At 40.0% G+C, this 18,051-nt stretch overlaps 1 non-coding gene across 1 annotated transcript; it reads left to right on the top strand.

Annotated features, from left to right (window-relative positions):
* Positions 1 to 6,915: 6,915 nt before the first annotated feature.
* On the top strand, positions 6,916 to 7,019 carry LOC130964962 (small nucleolar RNA R71). The gene has a single exon (XR_009081024.1). It is a non-coding gene; the product is annotated as a small nucleolar RNA R71 (small nucleolar RNA).
* The last annotated feature ends 11,032 nt before the right edge of the window (positions 7,020 to 18,051 follow it).

Genomic DNA, 18,051 nt, shown 5'->3' with positions numbered 1-18,051 from the left:
ACATATATCTGTAAAAATCAATTAATTAGCAAAAACAAATAAAATTAAATTTTGTGAATGGTTGGGTTGCCTCCCAGCAAGCACTTCTTTAATGTCATTAGCTGGACTATTACTGAGCTTTTAATCAAGTCTCAGTTTTGAGCATTCTTGCTCAAAATTGCTTTCAAGATAATGTTTAATTCTCTGTCCATTAACAATGAACTTTTTGTTAGATTCATTATCCTGAAGCTCTACGTATCCATATGGTGATACACTTGTAATTACATATGGACCTCTCCACTGGGATTTTAATTTCCCGGGGAATAATTTGAGCCTAGAATTAAATAGCAGAACTTTCTGCCCCGGCTCAAAGACTCTGGATGACAATTTCTTATCATGCCATCTTTTCGCTTTCTCTTTGTAAATTTTTGCATTCTCGAAAGCATTGAGTCTAAATTCCTCTAGCTCATTTAACTGGAGCAATCATTTTTCTCCAGCTAACTTGGCATCAAGGTTTAGGAATCTGGTTGCCCAGTAGGCCTTGTATTCCAGTTCCACTGGCAAGTGACATGCCTTTCCATACACAAGCTGGTATGGAGAGGTCCCTATAGGGGTCTTGAATGCTGTTCTGTATGCCCACAGAGCATCATCCAAGCTTCTTGCCCAATGGTGCACGAAATTGTGAACAATACTTTTCACAACTCTCATAATCCCCGGTCATGAACTCCAAAAACTTGATAGCTCAATTCCATGGCATTACACAACTTCGCACAACTAACCAGCAAGTGCACTGGGTCGTCCAAGTAATAAACCTTACGCGAGTAAGGGTCGATCCCACGGAGATTGTTAGTATGAAGCAAGCTATGGTCATCTTGTAAATCTTAGTCAGGCAAACTCAAATGTATAATGGTGATGAACGCATAAAACATAAAGATAAAGATAGAGATACTTATGTAATTCATTGGTAGGAACTTCAGATAAGCGCATGAAGATGCCTTCCCTTCCGTCTCTCTGCTTTCCTACTGTCTTCATCCAATCCTTCTTATTCCTTTCTATGGCAAGCTCGTGTAGGGTTTCACCGTTGTCAATGGCTACCTCCCATCCTCTCAGTGAAAACATTTGCCTATGCTCTGTCACAGCATGGGGTAATCAGCTGTCGGTTCTCGGTCAGGCCGGAATAGAATCCATCGATTCTTTTGCGTCTGTCACTAACGCCCCGCCTGCTAGGAGTTTGAAGCACGTCACAGTCATTCAATCATTGAATCCTACTCAAAATACCAAAGACAAGGTTTAGACCTTCCGGATTCTCTTGAATGCCGCCATCAGTTCTTGCCTATACCACGAAGATTCCGGTTAAAGAATCCAAGAGATATTCACTAGAGCCTTGGTTGCTTGTAGAACAAAAGTGGTTGTCAGTCACCTTGTTCATAAGTGAGAATGATGATGAGCGTCACATAATCATCACATTCATCATGTTCTTGGGTGCAAATGAATATCTTAGAACAAGAACAAGCGAAATTGAATGGAAGAACAGTAGTAATTGCATTAATACTCGAGGTACAGCAGAGCTCCACACCTTAATCTATGGTGTGTAGAAACTCCACCGTTGAAAATACATAAGCATAAGGTCTAGGCATGGCCGAATGGCCAGCCTCCCAATGATCTAAGATAGCATAAAACACGAAGGTAGCTACCCCGATGATAATACAATAGTAAAAGGTCCTACTTATAGAGAACTAGTAGCCTAGGGTGTACAAAGATGAGTAAATGACATAAAAATCCACTTCCGGGCCCACTTGGTGTGTGCTTGGGCTGAGCAATGAAGCATTTTCGTGTAGAGACTCTTCTTGGAGTTAAACGCCAGCTTTTATGCCAGTTTGGGCGTTTAACTCCCATTTGGGTGCCAGTTCCAGCGTTTAACGCTGGGATTCCTGAGGGTGACTTTGAACGCCGGTTTGGGCCATCAAATCTTGGGCAAAGTATGGACTATCATATATTGCTGGAAAGCCCAGAATGTCTACTTTCCAATGCCGTTGAGAGCGCGCCAATTGGGCTTCTGTAGCTCCAGAAAATCCACTTCGAGTGCAGGGAGGTCAGAATCCAACAGCATCTGCAGTCCTTTTTAGTCTCTGAATCAGATTTTTGCTCAGGTCCCTCAATTTCAGCCAGAAAATACCTGAAATCACAGAAAAACACACAAACTCATAGTAAAGTCCAGAAAAGTGATTTTTAACTAAAAACTAATAAAAATATACTAAAAACTAACTAGATCATACCAAAAACATACTAAAAACAATGCCAAAAAGTGTATAAATTATCCGCTCATCACAACACCAAACTTAAATTGTTGCTTGTCCTCAAGCAACTGAAAATCAAATAAGATAAAAAGAAGAGAATATGCAATGAATTCCAAAAACATCTATGAAGATCAGTATTAATTAGATGAGCGGGGCTTTTAGCTTTTTGCCTCTGAACAGTTTTGGCATCTCACTCTATCCTTTGAAATTCAGAATGATTGGCTTCTTTAGGAACTCAGAATCCAGATAGTGTTATTGATTCTCCTAGTTAAGTATGATGATTCTTGAACACAGCTACTTATTGAGTCTTGGCCGTGGCCCAAAGCACTCTGTCTTCCAGTATTACCACCGGATACATACATGCCACAGACACATAATTGGGTGAACCTTTTCAGATTGTGACCCAGCTTTGCTAGAGTCCCCAATTAGAGGTGTCCAGGGTTCTTAAGCACACTCTTTTTGCCTTGGATCACAACTTTAATTTTTTCTTTTTCTTTCTTTTTCTCTTTCTTTTTCGTTTTTTTTTCTCGCTTGCTTCTCTCTTTTTTTTTTCACTGCTTTTTCTTGCTTCAAGAATCATTTTTATGATTTTTCAGATCCTCAGTAACATGTCTCCTTTTTCATCATTCTTTCAAGAGCCAACATTCATGAACCACAAATTCAAAAGACATATGCACTGTTCAAGCATACATTCAGAAGACAAAAATATTGCCACCACATCAAAATAATTAAACTATTATAAAATTCAAAATTCATGCAATTCTTTCTTTTTTTTTTCAATTAAGCACGTTTTTATTTAAGAAAGGTGATGGATTCATAGGACATTCATAACTTTAAGGCATAGACACTAAGACACTAATGATCACAAGACACAAACATGGATAAACATAAGCATAAAATTCGAAAAACAGAAGAATAAAGAACAAGGAAATCAAAGAACGGGTCCACCTTAGTGATGGCGGCTCTTTCTTCCTCTTGAAGATCCTATGGAGTGCTTGAGCTCCTCAATATCTCTTCCTTGTCTTTGTTGCTCCTCCCTCATGATTCTTTGGTCTTCTCTAATTTCATGAAGGATGATGGAGTGTTCTTGATGCTCCACCCTTAGTTGTCCCATGTTGGAACTCAACTCTCCTAGGGAGGTGTTTAGTTGCTCCCAATAGTTTTGTGGAGGAAAGTGCATCCCTTGAGGCATCTCAGGGATCTCATGATGAGTGGAGTCTCTTGTGTGCTCCATCCTTTTCTTAGTGATGGGCTTGTCTTCATCAATGGGGATGTCTGCCTCTATGTCAACTCCCACTGAATAACAGAGGTGACAAATGAGATGAGGAAAGGCTAACCTTGCCAAGGTAGAGGACTTGTCCGCCACCTTATAGAGTTCTTGGGCTATAACCTCATGAACCTCTATTTCTTCTCCAATCATGATGCTATGGATCATGATGGCCCGGTCTAGAGTAACTTCGGACCGGTTGCTAGTGGGAATGATTGAGCGTTGTATAAACTCTAACCATCCTCTAGCCACGGGTTTGAGCTCATGCCTTCTCAATTGAACCGGCTTGCCTCTTGAATCTCTCTTCCATTGGGCGCTCTCTTCACATATGACTGTGAGGACTTGGTCCAACCTTTGATCAAAGTTGACCCTTCTAGTGTAAGGATGTTCATCTCCTTGCATCATAGGCAAGTTGAACGCCAACCTCACACTTTCCGGACTAAAATCCAAGTATTTCCCCCGAACCATAGTAAGATAATTCTTTGGATTTGGGTTCACACTTTGGTCATGGTTCTTGGTGATCCATGCATTGGCATAGAACTCTTGAACCATTAAGATTCCGACTTGTTGAATGGGGTTGGTAAGAACTTCCCAACCTCTTCTTCGGATCTCATGTCGGATCTCTGGATATTCACTCTTTTTGAGTGAAAAAAGGACCTCGGGGATCACCTTCTTCAAGGCCACAACTTCATAGAAGTGGTCTTGATGCACCCTTGAGATGAATCTATCCATCTCCCATGACTCGGAGGTGGAAGCTTTTGCCTTCCCTTTCCTCTTTCTAGAGGTTTCTCCGGCCTTGGATGCCATAAATGGTTATGGAAAAACAAAAAGCAATGCTTTTACCACACCAAACTTAAAATGTTTGCTCGTCCTCGAGTAAAAGAAGAAAGAAGAGAGTAGAGGAAGAAGAAATGAGGAGAAAGGGAATGGCTTTGTATTCGGCCAAAGGGGAGAGAGATGGTGTTTAAGGTGTGTGAAAAGGAAGGAGTGAAGGAGGGTTTATATAGGAGAGGGGGAAGGGTGGGGTTCGGCCATTTGAGAGTGGGTTTGGGTGGGAAAGTGGTTTGAATTTGAATGGTAAGGTAGGTGGGGTTTTATGAAGGATGGATGTGAGTGGTGAAGAGAAAGAATGGATTTGATAGGTGAAGGGTTTTTGGGGAAGAGGTGTTGAGGTGATTGGTGAAGAAGAGAGAGAGAGTGGTAGGGTAGGTGGGGATCCTGTGGGGTCCACAGATCCTGAGGTGTCAAGGAAAAGTCATCCCTGCACCAAATAGCATTCAAAATCACGTTTTGAGCCATTTCTGGCGTTAAACGCCGGGCTGGTGCCCATTTCTGGCGTTTAACGCCAGCTTCTTGCCCCTTTCTGGCGTTTAACGCCAGTCTGGTGCCCCTTTCTGGCGTTAAACGCCCAGAATGGTGCCAGACTGGGCGTTAAACGCCCAACAGCTAACCTTACTGGCGTTTAAACGCCAGTAGGTGCGTCCTCCAGGGTGTGCTATTTTTCTTCTTATTTTTCATTCTGTTTTTGCTTTTTTCATTGATTTTGTGACTTCTCATGATCATCAACCTACAAAAAAGATAAAATAACAAAAGAAAATAGTTAATTATAAAACATTGGGTTGCCTCCCAACAAGCGCTTCTTTAATGTCAGTAGCTTGACAGAGGACTCTCATGGAGCCTCACAGATACTCAGAGCAATGTTGGAACCTCCCAACACCAAACTTAGAGTTTGAATGTGGGGGTTCAACACCAAACTTAGAGTTTGGTTGTGGCCTCCCAACACCAAACTTAGAGTTTGACTGTGGGGGCTCTGTTTGACTCTGATTTGAGAGAAGCTCTTCATGCTTTCTTTTCATGGTGACAGAGGGATATCCTTGAGCCTTAAACACAAAGGATTCTTCATTCACTTGAATGATTAACTCTCCTCTATCAACATCAATCACAGCCTTTGCTGTGGCTAGGAAGGGTCTGCCAAGGATGATGGATTCATCCATGCACTTCCCAGTCTCTAGGACTATGAAATCAGTAGGGATGTAATGGTCTTCAACTTTTACCAGAACATCCTCTACAAGTCCATAAGCTTGTTTTCTTGAATTGTCTGCCATCTCTAATGAGATTCTTGCAGCTTGTACCTCAAAGATCCCTAGCTTCTCCATTACAGAGAGAGGCATGAGATTTACACTTGACCCTAAGTCACACAGAGCCTTCTTGAAGGTCATGGTGCCTATGGTACAAGGTATTGAAAACTTCCCAGGATCTTGTCTCTTTTGAGGTAATTTCTGCCTAGACAAGTCATCCAGTTCTTTGGTGAGCAAAGGAGGTTCGTTCTCCCAAGTCTCATTTCCAAATAACTTGTCATTTAGCTTCATGATTGCTCCAAGGTATTTAGCAACTTGCTCTTCAGTGACATACTCATCCTCTTCAGAGGAGGAATACTCATCAGAGCTCATGAATGGCAGAAGTAAGTCCAATGGAATCTCTATGGCCTCATTTTGAGCCTCAGATTCCCATGGTTCCTCATTGGGGAACTCAGTGGAGGCTAGTGCACGCCCATTGAGGTCTTCCTCAGTGGCGTTCACTTCCTCTCCTTCCTCTCCAAATTCGGCCATGTTGATGGCCTTGCACTCTCCTTTTGGATTTTCTTCTGTACTGCTTGGAAGAGTACTTGGAGAGAGTTCAGTAACTTTCTTGCTCAGCTGTCCCACTTGTGCCTCCAAGTTCCTAATGGAGGACCTTGTTTCAGTCATGAAACTTTGAGTGGTTTTGATTAGATCAGAGACCATGGTTGCTAAGTCAGAGGGGTTCTGTTTAGCATTCTCTGTCTGTTGCTGAAAAGATGATGGAAAAGGCTTGCCATTGCTAAACCTGTTTCTTCCACCATTATTGTTGTTGAAACCTTGTTGAGGTCTCTCTTGATTCTTCCATGAGAAATTTGGATGATTTCTCCATGAAGAATTATAGGTGTTCCCATAGGGTTCTCCTAGGTAATTCACCTCTTCCATTGAAGGGTTCTCAGGATCATAAGCTTCTTCCTCAGATGAAGCATCCTTAGTTCTGCTTGGTGCATTTTGCATTCCAGACAGACTTTGAGAAATCAAATTGACTTGTTGAGTCAATATCTTATTCTGAGCCAATATGGCATTCAGAGTGTCAATCTCAAGAACTCCTTTCTTCTGATTAGTCCCATTGTTCACAGGATTCCTTTCAGAAGTGTACATAAATTGGTTATTTGCAACCATTTCAATTAGCTCTTGAGCTTCTGTAGGCGTCTTCTTCAGATGAAGAGATCCTCCAGCAGAGCTATCTAAAGAAATCTTGGATAGTTCAGAGAGACCATCATAGAAAATACCTATGATGCTCCATTCAGAAAGCATGTCAGATGGACATTTTCTGATCAATTGTTTGTATCTTTCCCAAGCTTCATAGAGGGATTCTCCATCCTTCTGTCTAAAGGTTTGGACTTCCACTCTAAGCTTACTCAATTTTTGAGGTGGAAAGAACTTTGCCAAGAAGGCATTGACTAGCTTTTCCCATGAGTCCAGGCTTTCTTTAGGTTGTGAGTCCAACCATGTTCTAGCTCTGTCTCTTACAGCAAAAGGGAATAGCATAAGTCTGTAGACCTCAGGGTCAACCCCATTAGTCTTGACAGTGTCACAGATTTGCAAGAACTCAGCCAAAAACTGATGAGGATCTTCCAATGGAAGTCCATGAAACTTGCAATTCTGTTGCATTAGAGAAACTAATTGAGGCTTAAGCTCAAAGTTGTTTGCTCCAATGGCAGGGATAGAGATGCTTCTCCCATAGAAGTCGGGAGTAGGTGCAGTAAAGTCACCCAGCACCTTCCTTGCATTATTGGCATTGTTGTTGTTTTCGGCTGCCATGGTTCCTTCTTCTTTGAAGATTTCTGTTAGGTCCTCTACAGAGAGTTGTGCCTTAGCTTCTCTTAGCTTTCGCTGCAAGGTCCTTTCAGGTTCAGGATTAGCTTCAACAAGAATGCCTTTGTCTCTGCTCCTGCTCATATGAAAGAGAAGAGAACAAGAAAATATGGAATCCTCTATGTCACAGTATAGAGATTCCTTGAGGTATCAGAAGAACAGAAAAATAGAAGACAGAAGTAGAAAATTTGAACTTATCAAAGAAGATGGAGTTCGAATTTTGCATTAAGGAATAGTGTTAGTCCATAAATAGAAGGATGTGAGAAGAAGGGAGGTAATTTTCGAAAATTAAGTAAAGGATTTTGAAAACATTTTAAAAAATAGTCTTTAATTTTCGAAAACTGAGTAAAAAAAATGATTTTTGAAAAAGATTTTGAAATTAGAAATCAAAAAGGTTTGATTGAAAACTATTTTGAAAAAGATGTGATTAAAAAGATATGATTGGTTTTTTTTAAAAAAAAGATGTGATTGAGAAGATATGATTTGAAAAACATTTTAAAAAGATTTGATTTTAAAAATTAATAACTTGGCTATCAAGAAAAGATATGATTCAAACATTAAACCTTTCTCAACAGAAAAGGCAACATACTTGAAATGTTGAATCAAATCATTAATTGATAGCAAGTATCTTTGAAAAAGGAAAGAAATTGATTTTGAAAACATTTGATTGAAAAGATATGATTTGAAAAAGATTTGATTTTGAAAAACTTTGAAAACTTGAAAAAAAATTGATTTGAAAACAAAATCCTCCCCCTTGTGCCATCCTGGCGTTAAATGCCCAGAATGGTGCACATTCTGGCGTTTAACGCCCAAAACTCTACCCTTTTGGGCGTTAAACGCCCAACCAGGTACCCTGGCTGGCGTTTAAACGCCAGTCTGTCCTTCTTCACTGGGCATTTTAAACGCCCAGCTTTTTCTGTGTAATTCCTCTGCTGTATGTTCTGAATCTTCAATTCTCTGTATTATTGACTTGAGAAGACACAAATTAAAAATTTTTTGGATAATCAAAATGCAACAAGAATCAAATAACAATGCATGCAAGACACCAAACTTAGCAGTTTGTATACTACTGACTCTAATGAGAATGCATATGAGACACACAAAACACTCAAGTCAAAAGAATTTAAAGATTAGAGCCGGAAAACCATCAAGAATAACTTGAAGATTAATGAAGACTCATGCATGAATGCAAAAACATGCAATTGACACCAAACTTAACATGAGACTCTAGACTCAAACAAGAAATATTTTTGGATTTTATGATTTTGTACTTTTTTTTGGATTTTTCGAAAATTAAGTAGAAAAGAAAATAAAGGTATCAAAATTCTTAATGAGAATTCCAGGAATCATGCAATGTTTAGTCTAAAGCTTTAGTCTAAAGGAATTAGACATGGCTAGCCAAGCTTCAGCAGAACATTGCATTCAAGAGCTAAATTGATGAAAATCAATCAGCTTTGGTGATGATAAAGATATCACCTTGAAACACTAGAATTCATTCTTAAGAATTCTGAAGAAAAATACCTAATCTAAGCAACAAGATGAACCGTCAGTTGTCCATACACAAACAATCCCCGGCAACGGCGCCAAAAACTTGGTGCTGTTGCCGGATTTTGGCACTGATGTTACCGGACAAAAAGCTTGCTCAAAACTTGAACAATCCCCGGCAACGGCGCCAAAAACTTGGTGCGCGAAATTGTGAACAATACTTTTCACAACTCTCATAATCCCCGGTCATGAACTCCAAAAACTTGATAGCTCAATTCCATGGCATTACACAACTTCGCACAACTAACCAGCAAGTGCACTGGGTCGTCCAAGTAATAAACCTTACGCGAGTAAGGGTCGATCCCACGGAGATTGTTAGTATGAAGCAAGCTATGGTCATCTTGTAAATCTTAGTCAGGCAAACTCAAATGTATAATGGTGATGAACGCATAAAACATAAAGATAAAGATAGAGATACTTATGTAATTCATTGGTAGGAACTTCAGATAAGCGCATGAAGATGCCTTCCCTTCCGTCTCTCTGCTTTCCTACTGTCTTCATCCAATCCTTCTTATTCCTTTCCATGGCAAGCTCGTGTAGGGTTTCACCGTTGTCAATGGCTACCTCCCATCCTCTCAGTGAAAACGTTTGCCTATGCTCTGTCACAGCATGGGGTAATCAGCTGTCGGTTCTCGGTCAGGCCGGAATAGAATCCATCGATTCTTTTGCGTCTGTCACTAACGCCCCGCCTGCTAGGAGTTTGAAGCACGTCACAGTCATTCAATCATTGAATCCTACTCAGAATACCACAGACAAGATTTAGACCTTCCGGATTCTCTTGAATGCCGCCATCAGTTCTTGCCTATACCACGAAGATTCCGGTTAAAGAATCCAAGAGATATTCACTAGAGCCTTGGTTGCTTGTAGAACAAAAGTGGTTGTCAGTCACCTTGTTCATAAGTGAGAATGATGATGAGCGTCACATAATCATCACATTCATCATGTTCTTGGGTGCAAATGAATATCTTAGAACAAGAACAAGCGGAATTGAATGGAAGAACAGTAGTAATTGCATTAATACTCGAGGTACAGCAGAGCTCCACACCTTAATCTATGGTGTGTAGACACTCCACCGTTGAAAATACATAAGCATAAGGTCTAGGCATGGCCGAATGGCCAGCCTCCCAATGATCTAAGATAGCATAAAACACGAAGGTAGCTACCCCGATGATAATACAATAGTAAAAGGTCCTACTTATAGAGAACTAGTAGCCTAGGGTGTACAGAGATGAGTAAATGACATAAAAATCCACTTCCGGGCCCACTTGGTGTGTGCTTGGGCTGAGCAATGAAGCATTTTCGTGTAGAGACTCTTCTTGGAGTTAAACGCCAGCTTTTATGCCAGTTTGGGCGTTTAACTCCCATTTGGGTGCCAGTTCCAGCGTTTAACGCTGGGATTCCTGAGGGTGACTTTGAACGCCGGTTTGGGCCATCAAATCTTGGACAAAGTATGGACTATCATATATTGCTGGAAAGCCCAGAATGTCTACTTTCCAATGCCGTTGAGAGCGCGCCAATTGGGCTTCTGTAGCTCCAGAAAATCCTCTTCGAGTTCAGGGAGATCAGAATCCAACAGCATCTGCAGTCCTTTTTAGTCTCTGAATCAAATTTTTGCTCAGGTCCCTCAATTTCAGCCAGAAAATACCTGAAATCACAGAAAAACACACAAACTCATAGTAAAGTCCAGAAAAGTGATTTTTAACTAAAAACTAATAAAAATATACTAAAAACTAACTAGATCATACCAAAAACATACTAAAAACAATGCCAAAAAGTGTATAAATTATCCGCTCATCACCCAATCCCTTCTACGGTTAATTACAGTCCGTTCCAGGATTCTTTTGAGTTCTCTATTTGAGACTTCAGCTTGCCCATTAGTTTGTGGGTGATATGGAGTAGCTACCCTGTGGCTAACTCCATAACGAACCAAAGCAGAGTAAAGCTATTTATTGCAAAAATGAGTCCCCCATCACTGATTAATACTCTAGGGGTACCAAATCTGCTGAAGATGTGTTTCCGGAGGAATTTTAATACTGTTTTAGTGTCATTAGTGGGTGTTGCAATAGCCTCCTCCCATTTGGATACATAATCCACTGCCACCAGAATATAAGTGTTTGAGTATGATGGTGGGAAAGGTCCCATGAAGTCAATGCCCCATACATCAAACAACTCAATCTCCAAGATCCCTTGTTGAGGCATGGCATAACTGTGAGGTAGATTGCCAGATCTTTGGCAACTGTCACAATTAAGTACAAACACTTGGGAATCTTTATAGAGAGTAGGCCAGTAGAAGCCACATTGGAGGACTCTTGTGGCTGTTCGCTCACTTCCAAAATGTCCTCCATACTGTGATCCATGGAAGTGCCATAGGATCTTCAGCGCTTCTTCCTTAGGCACACATCTACGGATTACTCCGTCTGCACATCTCTTGAAGAGATATGGTTCATCCCAAAGATAGTATTTTGCATCTGTGATCAATTTCTTTGATTGATGCCTACTGTACTCTTTGGGTATGAACCTTACTGCCTTGTAGTTTGCTATGTCTGCAAACCATGGCATTTCCTAGATGGAAAATAGTTGCTCATCCGGAAAGTTTTCAGAGATCTCAGTAAGAGGGATGGGCGCCCCTTCTACTGGTTCTATTTGGGACAAGTGATCTGCTATCTGATTCTCTGTCCCTTTTCTGTCTCTGATTTCTAAATCAAACTCTTGCAGAAGCAACACCCATCTTATAAGTCTGGGTTTTGAATCCTGCTTTGTGAGTAAATATTTAAGAGCAGCATGATCAGTGTACACAATCACTTTTGATCCTACTAAGTAGGATCTGAATTTGTCAATGGCGTAAACTACTGCAAGTAGCTCTTTTTCTGTGGTTGTGTAATTCTTCTGTGCGTCATTTAGAACACGGATGGCATAGTAAATGACGTGCAGAAACTTGTCATGCCTTTGTCCCAACACTGCACCAATGGCATGGTCACTGGCATCACACATTAGTTCAAATGGCAATGTTCAGTTTGGTGCAGAGATAATTGGTGCTGTGACCAATTTAGCTTTCAGAGTCTCAAATGCCTGCAGACACTCCTTATCAAAGACAAATGGCGTGTCAGCAGCTAGTAGGTTGCTCAGAGGTTTGGCGATTTTTGAAAAATCCTTTATAAACCTCCTATAAAATCCTGCATGCCCTAGAAAGCTTCTGATTGCCTTAACATTGGCAGGTGGTGGTAATTTTTCAATTACCTCTACCTTAGCTTGATCCACCTCTATTCCCTTGTTTGAGATTTTGTACCCAAGGACAATTCCTTCAGTCACCATAAAGTGGCATTTTTCCCAGTTTAAAACCAGGTTAGTCTCTTAGCATCTCTTTAAAACAAGTGCTAGATGGTCAAGACAGGAGCTGAATGAATCTCCAAATACTGAAAAGTCATCCATGAAGACTTCCAGAAATTTTTCCACCATATCAGAGAAAATGGGGAGCATGCACCTCTGAAAGGTTGCCGGTGCATTACACAAGCCAAATGGCATCCTTCTGTATGCAAATACTCCAGATGGGCATGTGAATGCCGTTTTCTCTTGATCCTGGGGATCTACTGCAATTTGATTATAACCTGAATATCCATCCAGGAAGCAGTAGTATTCATGACCTGCTAGTCTTTCTAACATCTGGTCTATGAATGGTAAAGGAAAATGATCCTTTCTGGTGGCTGTATTGAGCCTTCTATAATCAATACACATACGCCACCCTGTAACTGTTCTTGTAGGAACCAGTTCATTTTTTTCATTGTGAACCACTGTCATGCCACCTTTCTTAGGGACAACTTGGACAGGGCTTACCCAGGGGCTGTCAGAAATAGGATAAATAATCCCAGCCTCTAGTAATTTAGTGACCTCCTTCTGCACCACTTCCTTCATGGCTGGATTCAGCCGCCTTTGTGGTTGGACCACTGGCTTGGCGTCACCTTCCAATAGGATCTTGTGCATGCATCTAGCTGGGCTAATGCCCTTAAGATCACTGATGGACCACCCAAGAGCTATCTTGTGTGTCCTTAGCACTTGAATTAGTGCTTCTTCTTTCTGTGGCTCTAAAGTAGAGCTTATGATTACAGGAAAGGTATCACCTTCTCCCAGAAATGCATATTTCAGGGATGGTGGTAATAGTTTGAGCTCGGGTTTAGGAGGTTTCTCCTCTTCCTGAGGGATTTTCAGAGGTTCTATTATTCTCTCTGATTCCTCCAGATCAGGCTGAACATCTTTAAAGATGTCCTCTAGCTCTGATTCGAGACTTTCAGCCATATTGACCTCTTTTACCAGAGAGTCAATAATATCAACACTCATGCAGTCATTTGGGGTGTCTGGATGTTGCATGGCTTTGACAACATTCAACTTGAACTCCTCCTCATTGATTCTCAAGGTTACTTCCCCTTTTTGGACGTCAATGAGGGTTCGGCCAATTGCTAGGAAAGGTCTTCCTAGAATGAGAGTTGCACTCTTGTGCTCCTCCATTTCCAGCACCACAAAGTCAGTAGGAAAGGCAAATGGCCCAACCTTGACGATCATGTCTTCAATCACGCCTGATGGGTATTTAATGGAGCCATCAGCAAGTTGAAGACATATCCGGGTTGGTTTGACTTCTTCAGTCAAACCGAGCTTTGTGATAATAGATGCAGGTATTAGGTTGATACTTGCCCCAAGATCACATAGAGCTTGCTTGGTACAATTACCCTCAAATGTGCATGGTATCATAAAGCTTCCGGGGTCTTTAAGCTTCTCAGGTAAGCTTTTCAGAATGACTGCACTGCATTCTTCAGTGAGGTAAACTTTTTCAGTTTCTCTCCAATCCTTCTTATGACTTAAGATCTCTTTCATGAACTTAGCATAAGAGGGTATTTGCTCAAGTGCTTCTGCAAACGGAATCTTTATTTCAAGAGTCCTGAGATAGTCTGCAAAGCGGGCAAATTGCTTATCCTGTTCCGCTTGGCAGAGTTTTTGAGGATAAGGCATTTTGGCTTTATATTCCTCAACCTTAGTTACTGCAGGTTTATTACCTACAGAAGTGGGTTGGGAAGCCTTTTTAGAAGGGTTGTTATCAGCACTTGTATGTGACTGATCCCCCACTGGCATTTGAATGCCAGGGGGTGGAAGTTGGAGTGGCGTTAAATGCCAACTCCTTATCTGTTACTGGCGTCTGAACGCCAGAACTGTGCTCCTTTTGGGCGTTCAACGCCGGATTCATGCTTGTTTTTGGCGTTGAACGCTAGGAATGAGCATGGTCTGGGCGTTCAGCGCCAGCCTTATTCCTCTCTGGGCTCTAATTGTCCTCAGAGGGATTTTGAGTAGCCATTTGTTCATTTCTTGGCTTCCTGCTGCTTTGAAGTGAGGTATTTAATGTTTTCCCACTTCTTAATTAAACTGCTTGGCATTCTTCTGCTATTTGTTTTGACAATTGCTTTTCTGTTTGCTTTAACTGTACTTCCATATTCCTGTTAGCTATTCTTGTTTCTTGTAGTATTTCCTTGAATTCGGCTAGCTGCTGAGTTAGGAAGTCTAATTGCTGATTGAATTCAGTAGCCTGATCTACAGGACTGAGTTCAGCAGTTACTGTTTTAGCTTCTTCTTTCATGGAAGATTCACTGCTTAGGTACAGATGCTGATTTCTGGCAACTGTATCAATAAGCTCTTGAGCTTCTTCAATTGTTTTTCTCATATGTATAGATCCACCAGCTGAGTGATCTAGAGAAATCTGAGCTTTTTCTGTTAGCCCATAGTAGAAGATGTCTAATTGCACCCACTTTGAAAACATCTTAGAGGGGCATTTTCTTAGCATCTCTCTGTATCTCTCCTAGGCATCATAAAGGGATTCATTATCTCCTTGTTTGAAGCCTTGGATGCTTAGCCTTAGCTGTGTCATCCGTTTTGGAGGGAAATAGTGATTCAGGAATTTTTCTAACAGCTGTTTCCATGTTTTTATGCTGTTCTTAGGTTGGTTATTTAACTACCTCCTAGCTTGATCTTTTATAGCAAATGGAAACAGTAATAATCTGTAGACATCCTGATCTACTTCCTTATCATGAACCGTGTCAGCAATTTGTAAAAATTGTGCCAGAAACTCTGTAGGTTCTTCATGTGGAAGACCGGAATACTGGCAGTTTTGCTGCACCATGATAATGAGCTGAGGATTCAACTCAAAGCTACTAACTCCAATGGAGGGTATACAGATACTACTCCCATATGAAGCAGTAGTGGGGTTAGCATATGACCCCAGAGTCCTCCTAGACTGTTCATTTCTACTTAATTCCATGATGGAACAAGGGAGATGATATGTATGTTGATATTATTTATTTTATAAAAATAAAATAAAAATGGAATAAATAAACACGGAATAAAATAAAAAATTGAAAATATTTTGTGAAGATTTTCGAAAAATTTTGAAATTGAAATCTGAAATTTTTATATAAAAATTTCGAAATTATTGTTTAAAATTAGTTAGAAAAGATATTTTTTTTGAATTTTGAATTTTATGATGAAAGAGAAAAACACATAAAAGACACAAGACTTAAAATTTTTAGATCTAATTTTCCTTATTTTCGAAAATTTTTGGAGAAAAAACACCAAGGAACACCAAACTTAAAAATTTTAAAATCAAGACACAAGAAAAACTCAAGAACACCTTGAAGATTTACAAGAACACCAAGAACAAAAGAAAGAACACCAAACTTAAAATTTTTAGAAAACCAAGATAAATTTTTGAAAATTATATTAAAATTAACAAGAGAACACCAAACTTAGAGTTTGGCACAAGATTAAATCAAGAAAAATTATTTTTGAAAAAAGATTTTAAAAAGAAGGTGCCCAATTGCCAAGAACATAAACCAACGCTATAACCAACTGAGCTAAAAATGTAACGTATTTTAAAGATGTATTATTTTTATGGATAAAAGTATAATTTTTGAAAGTTAATGTTTTGAAAAAATACAAGAAAAACAAAGAAAGACACAAACAAGAAAAACTTAAGATCAAACAAGAAAAATAAACAAGAACAGCTTGAAGATCAATGAAGAACAAAGAACACAAGTTCGAAAATTTTAAAGAAAAATATAAAATATGCAATTGACACCAAACTTAGAACAAGACACTAAACTCACGAAAAAAAATTAAAAATTGCTAAAGAAAAATAATATTTTTTTTGAAATTTTTTTTAAAAAGGGATAATAAAAGATGCAATTCTAGTAAAAAGAAAGGATAAATTCTTCCTAATCTAAGCAACAAAATAAATCTTTAGTTGTTCAAACTCGAATAATCCCCGGCAACGGCGCCAAAAACTTGGTGCATGAAATTGCACTCACACTTTTTGCAGTCCGCACAACTAACCAGCAAGTGCACTGGGTCGTCCAAGTAATACCTTACGTGAGTAAGGGTCGATCCCACGGAGATTATTGGTTTGAAGCAAGCTATGTTTATTTTATTATTCTTAGTCAGGATATTAATTAAAATTATCAGTTGGAATTATTAGATTGGAAAAATAAAAGAGAATAAAATCGTTACTTGTTGTGCAGTAATGGGAAATATGTTGGAGTTTTGGAGATGCTTTGTCCTCTGAATTTCTGCAATGTAATATTCAACTCAATTGTTTGTAAAGCACGTCTACGGCAAGCTGTATGTAGGGTGTCACCATTGTCAGTGGCTACCTCCCATCCTCTCAGTGAAAACGGTCCAGATGCTCTGTCACAGCACGGCTAATCAGCTGTTGGTTCTCGATCATGTTGGAATAGGATCCATTGATCCTTTTGCGTTTGTCATCACGCCCAGCAATCGCGAGTTTGAAGCTCGTCACAGCCATTCAATCCTTGAATCCTACTCGGAATACCACAGACAAGGTTTAGACTTTCCGGATCCTCAAGAATAGCCGCCATCAATTCTAGCTTATACCACGAAGATTCTGATTAAAGAATCTAAGAGAAGCTCATTCAATCTGATGTAGAACAGAGGTGTTTGTCAGGCACGCATTCATGAGTTGAGGAAGGTGATGAGTGTCACGGATCATCACCTTCTCTATAATTAAGCGCGAATGAACATCTTAGATAGGAGCATACAAACGTTTGAGTGGAGAAATAAAAATAATTGCATTAATTCATCGAGACGCTGCAGAGCTCCTCACCCCCAACAATGGAGTTTAGAGACTCATGCCATCAAAGTGTATAAAATTCAGATCTGAAAATGTCATGAGATACAAAATAAGTCTCTAAAAGTTGTTTAAATAGTAAACTAGTAACCTAGGTTTACAGAAAATGAGTAAACTATGATAGATGATGCAGAAATCCACTTCTGGGGCCCACTTGGTGTGTGCTGGGGCTGAGGCTTAAGCTTCTCACGTGCCTGGGGCTGTTTTGGGCGTTCAACGCCAGGTTGTAACTTGTTTCTGGCGTTGAACTCCAACTTGTAACCTGTTTCTGGCGCTGGACGCCAGACAGCAGCATGATACTGGCGTTGAACGCCAGTTTACGTCATCTATCTTCGTGAAAAGTATGGACTATTATATATTGCTGGAAAGCCCTGGATGTCTACTTTCCAACGCCGTTGAGAGCGCGCCAATTGGACTCCTGTAACTCAAGAAAATCCATTTTGAGTACAGGGAGGTCAGGATCCAACAGCATCAGCAGTCCTTTTTCAGCCTAACTCAGATTTTTGCTCAGCTCCCTCAATTTCAGCCAGAAAATACCTGAAATTACAGAAAAACACACAAACTCATAGTAAAGTCCAGAAATATGATTTTTGCCTAAAAACTAATAATATTCTACTAAAAACCAATTAAAACATACTAAAATCTACATGAAATTACCCCCAAAAAGCGTATAAAATATCCGCTCATCATGCACACTCTTCTATAATTTCAACTTCATGTCCAATGGAAGGGGATTCGATTGTAGATAGAAATTCCTCCATGATTGAATCTATCTCATGAGTAGCCTCCTCATATTCTTCAATTTTGAGATGCTCCGGAGGTTGTTGAGATTCACATGGCGATTTCTCATTT

The sequence above is a fragment of the Arachis stenosperma genome, chromosome 2, assembly GCF_014773155.1.
Source record: "Arachis stenosperma cultivar V10309 chromosome 2, arast.V10309.gnm1.PFL2, whole genome shotgun sequence".
Lineage (NCBI taxonomy): Eukaryota > Viridiplantae > Streptophyta > Magnoliopsida > Fabales > Fabaceae > Arachis > Arachis stenosperma.
The sequence above is the reverse complement of the archived record's forward strand: the minus strand, read 5'-3'. Positions and strand labels throughout refer to the sequence as shown.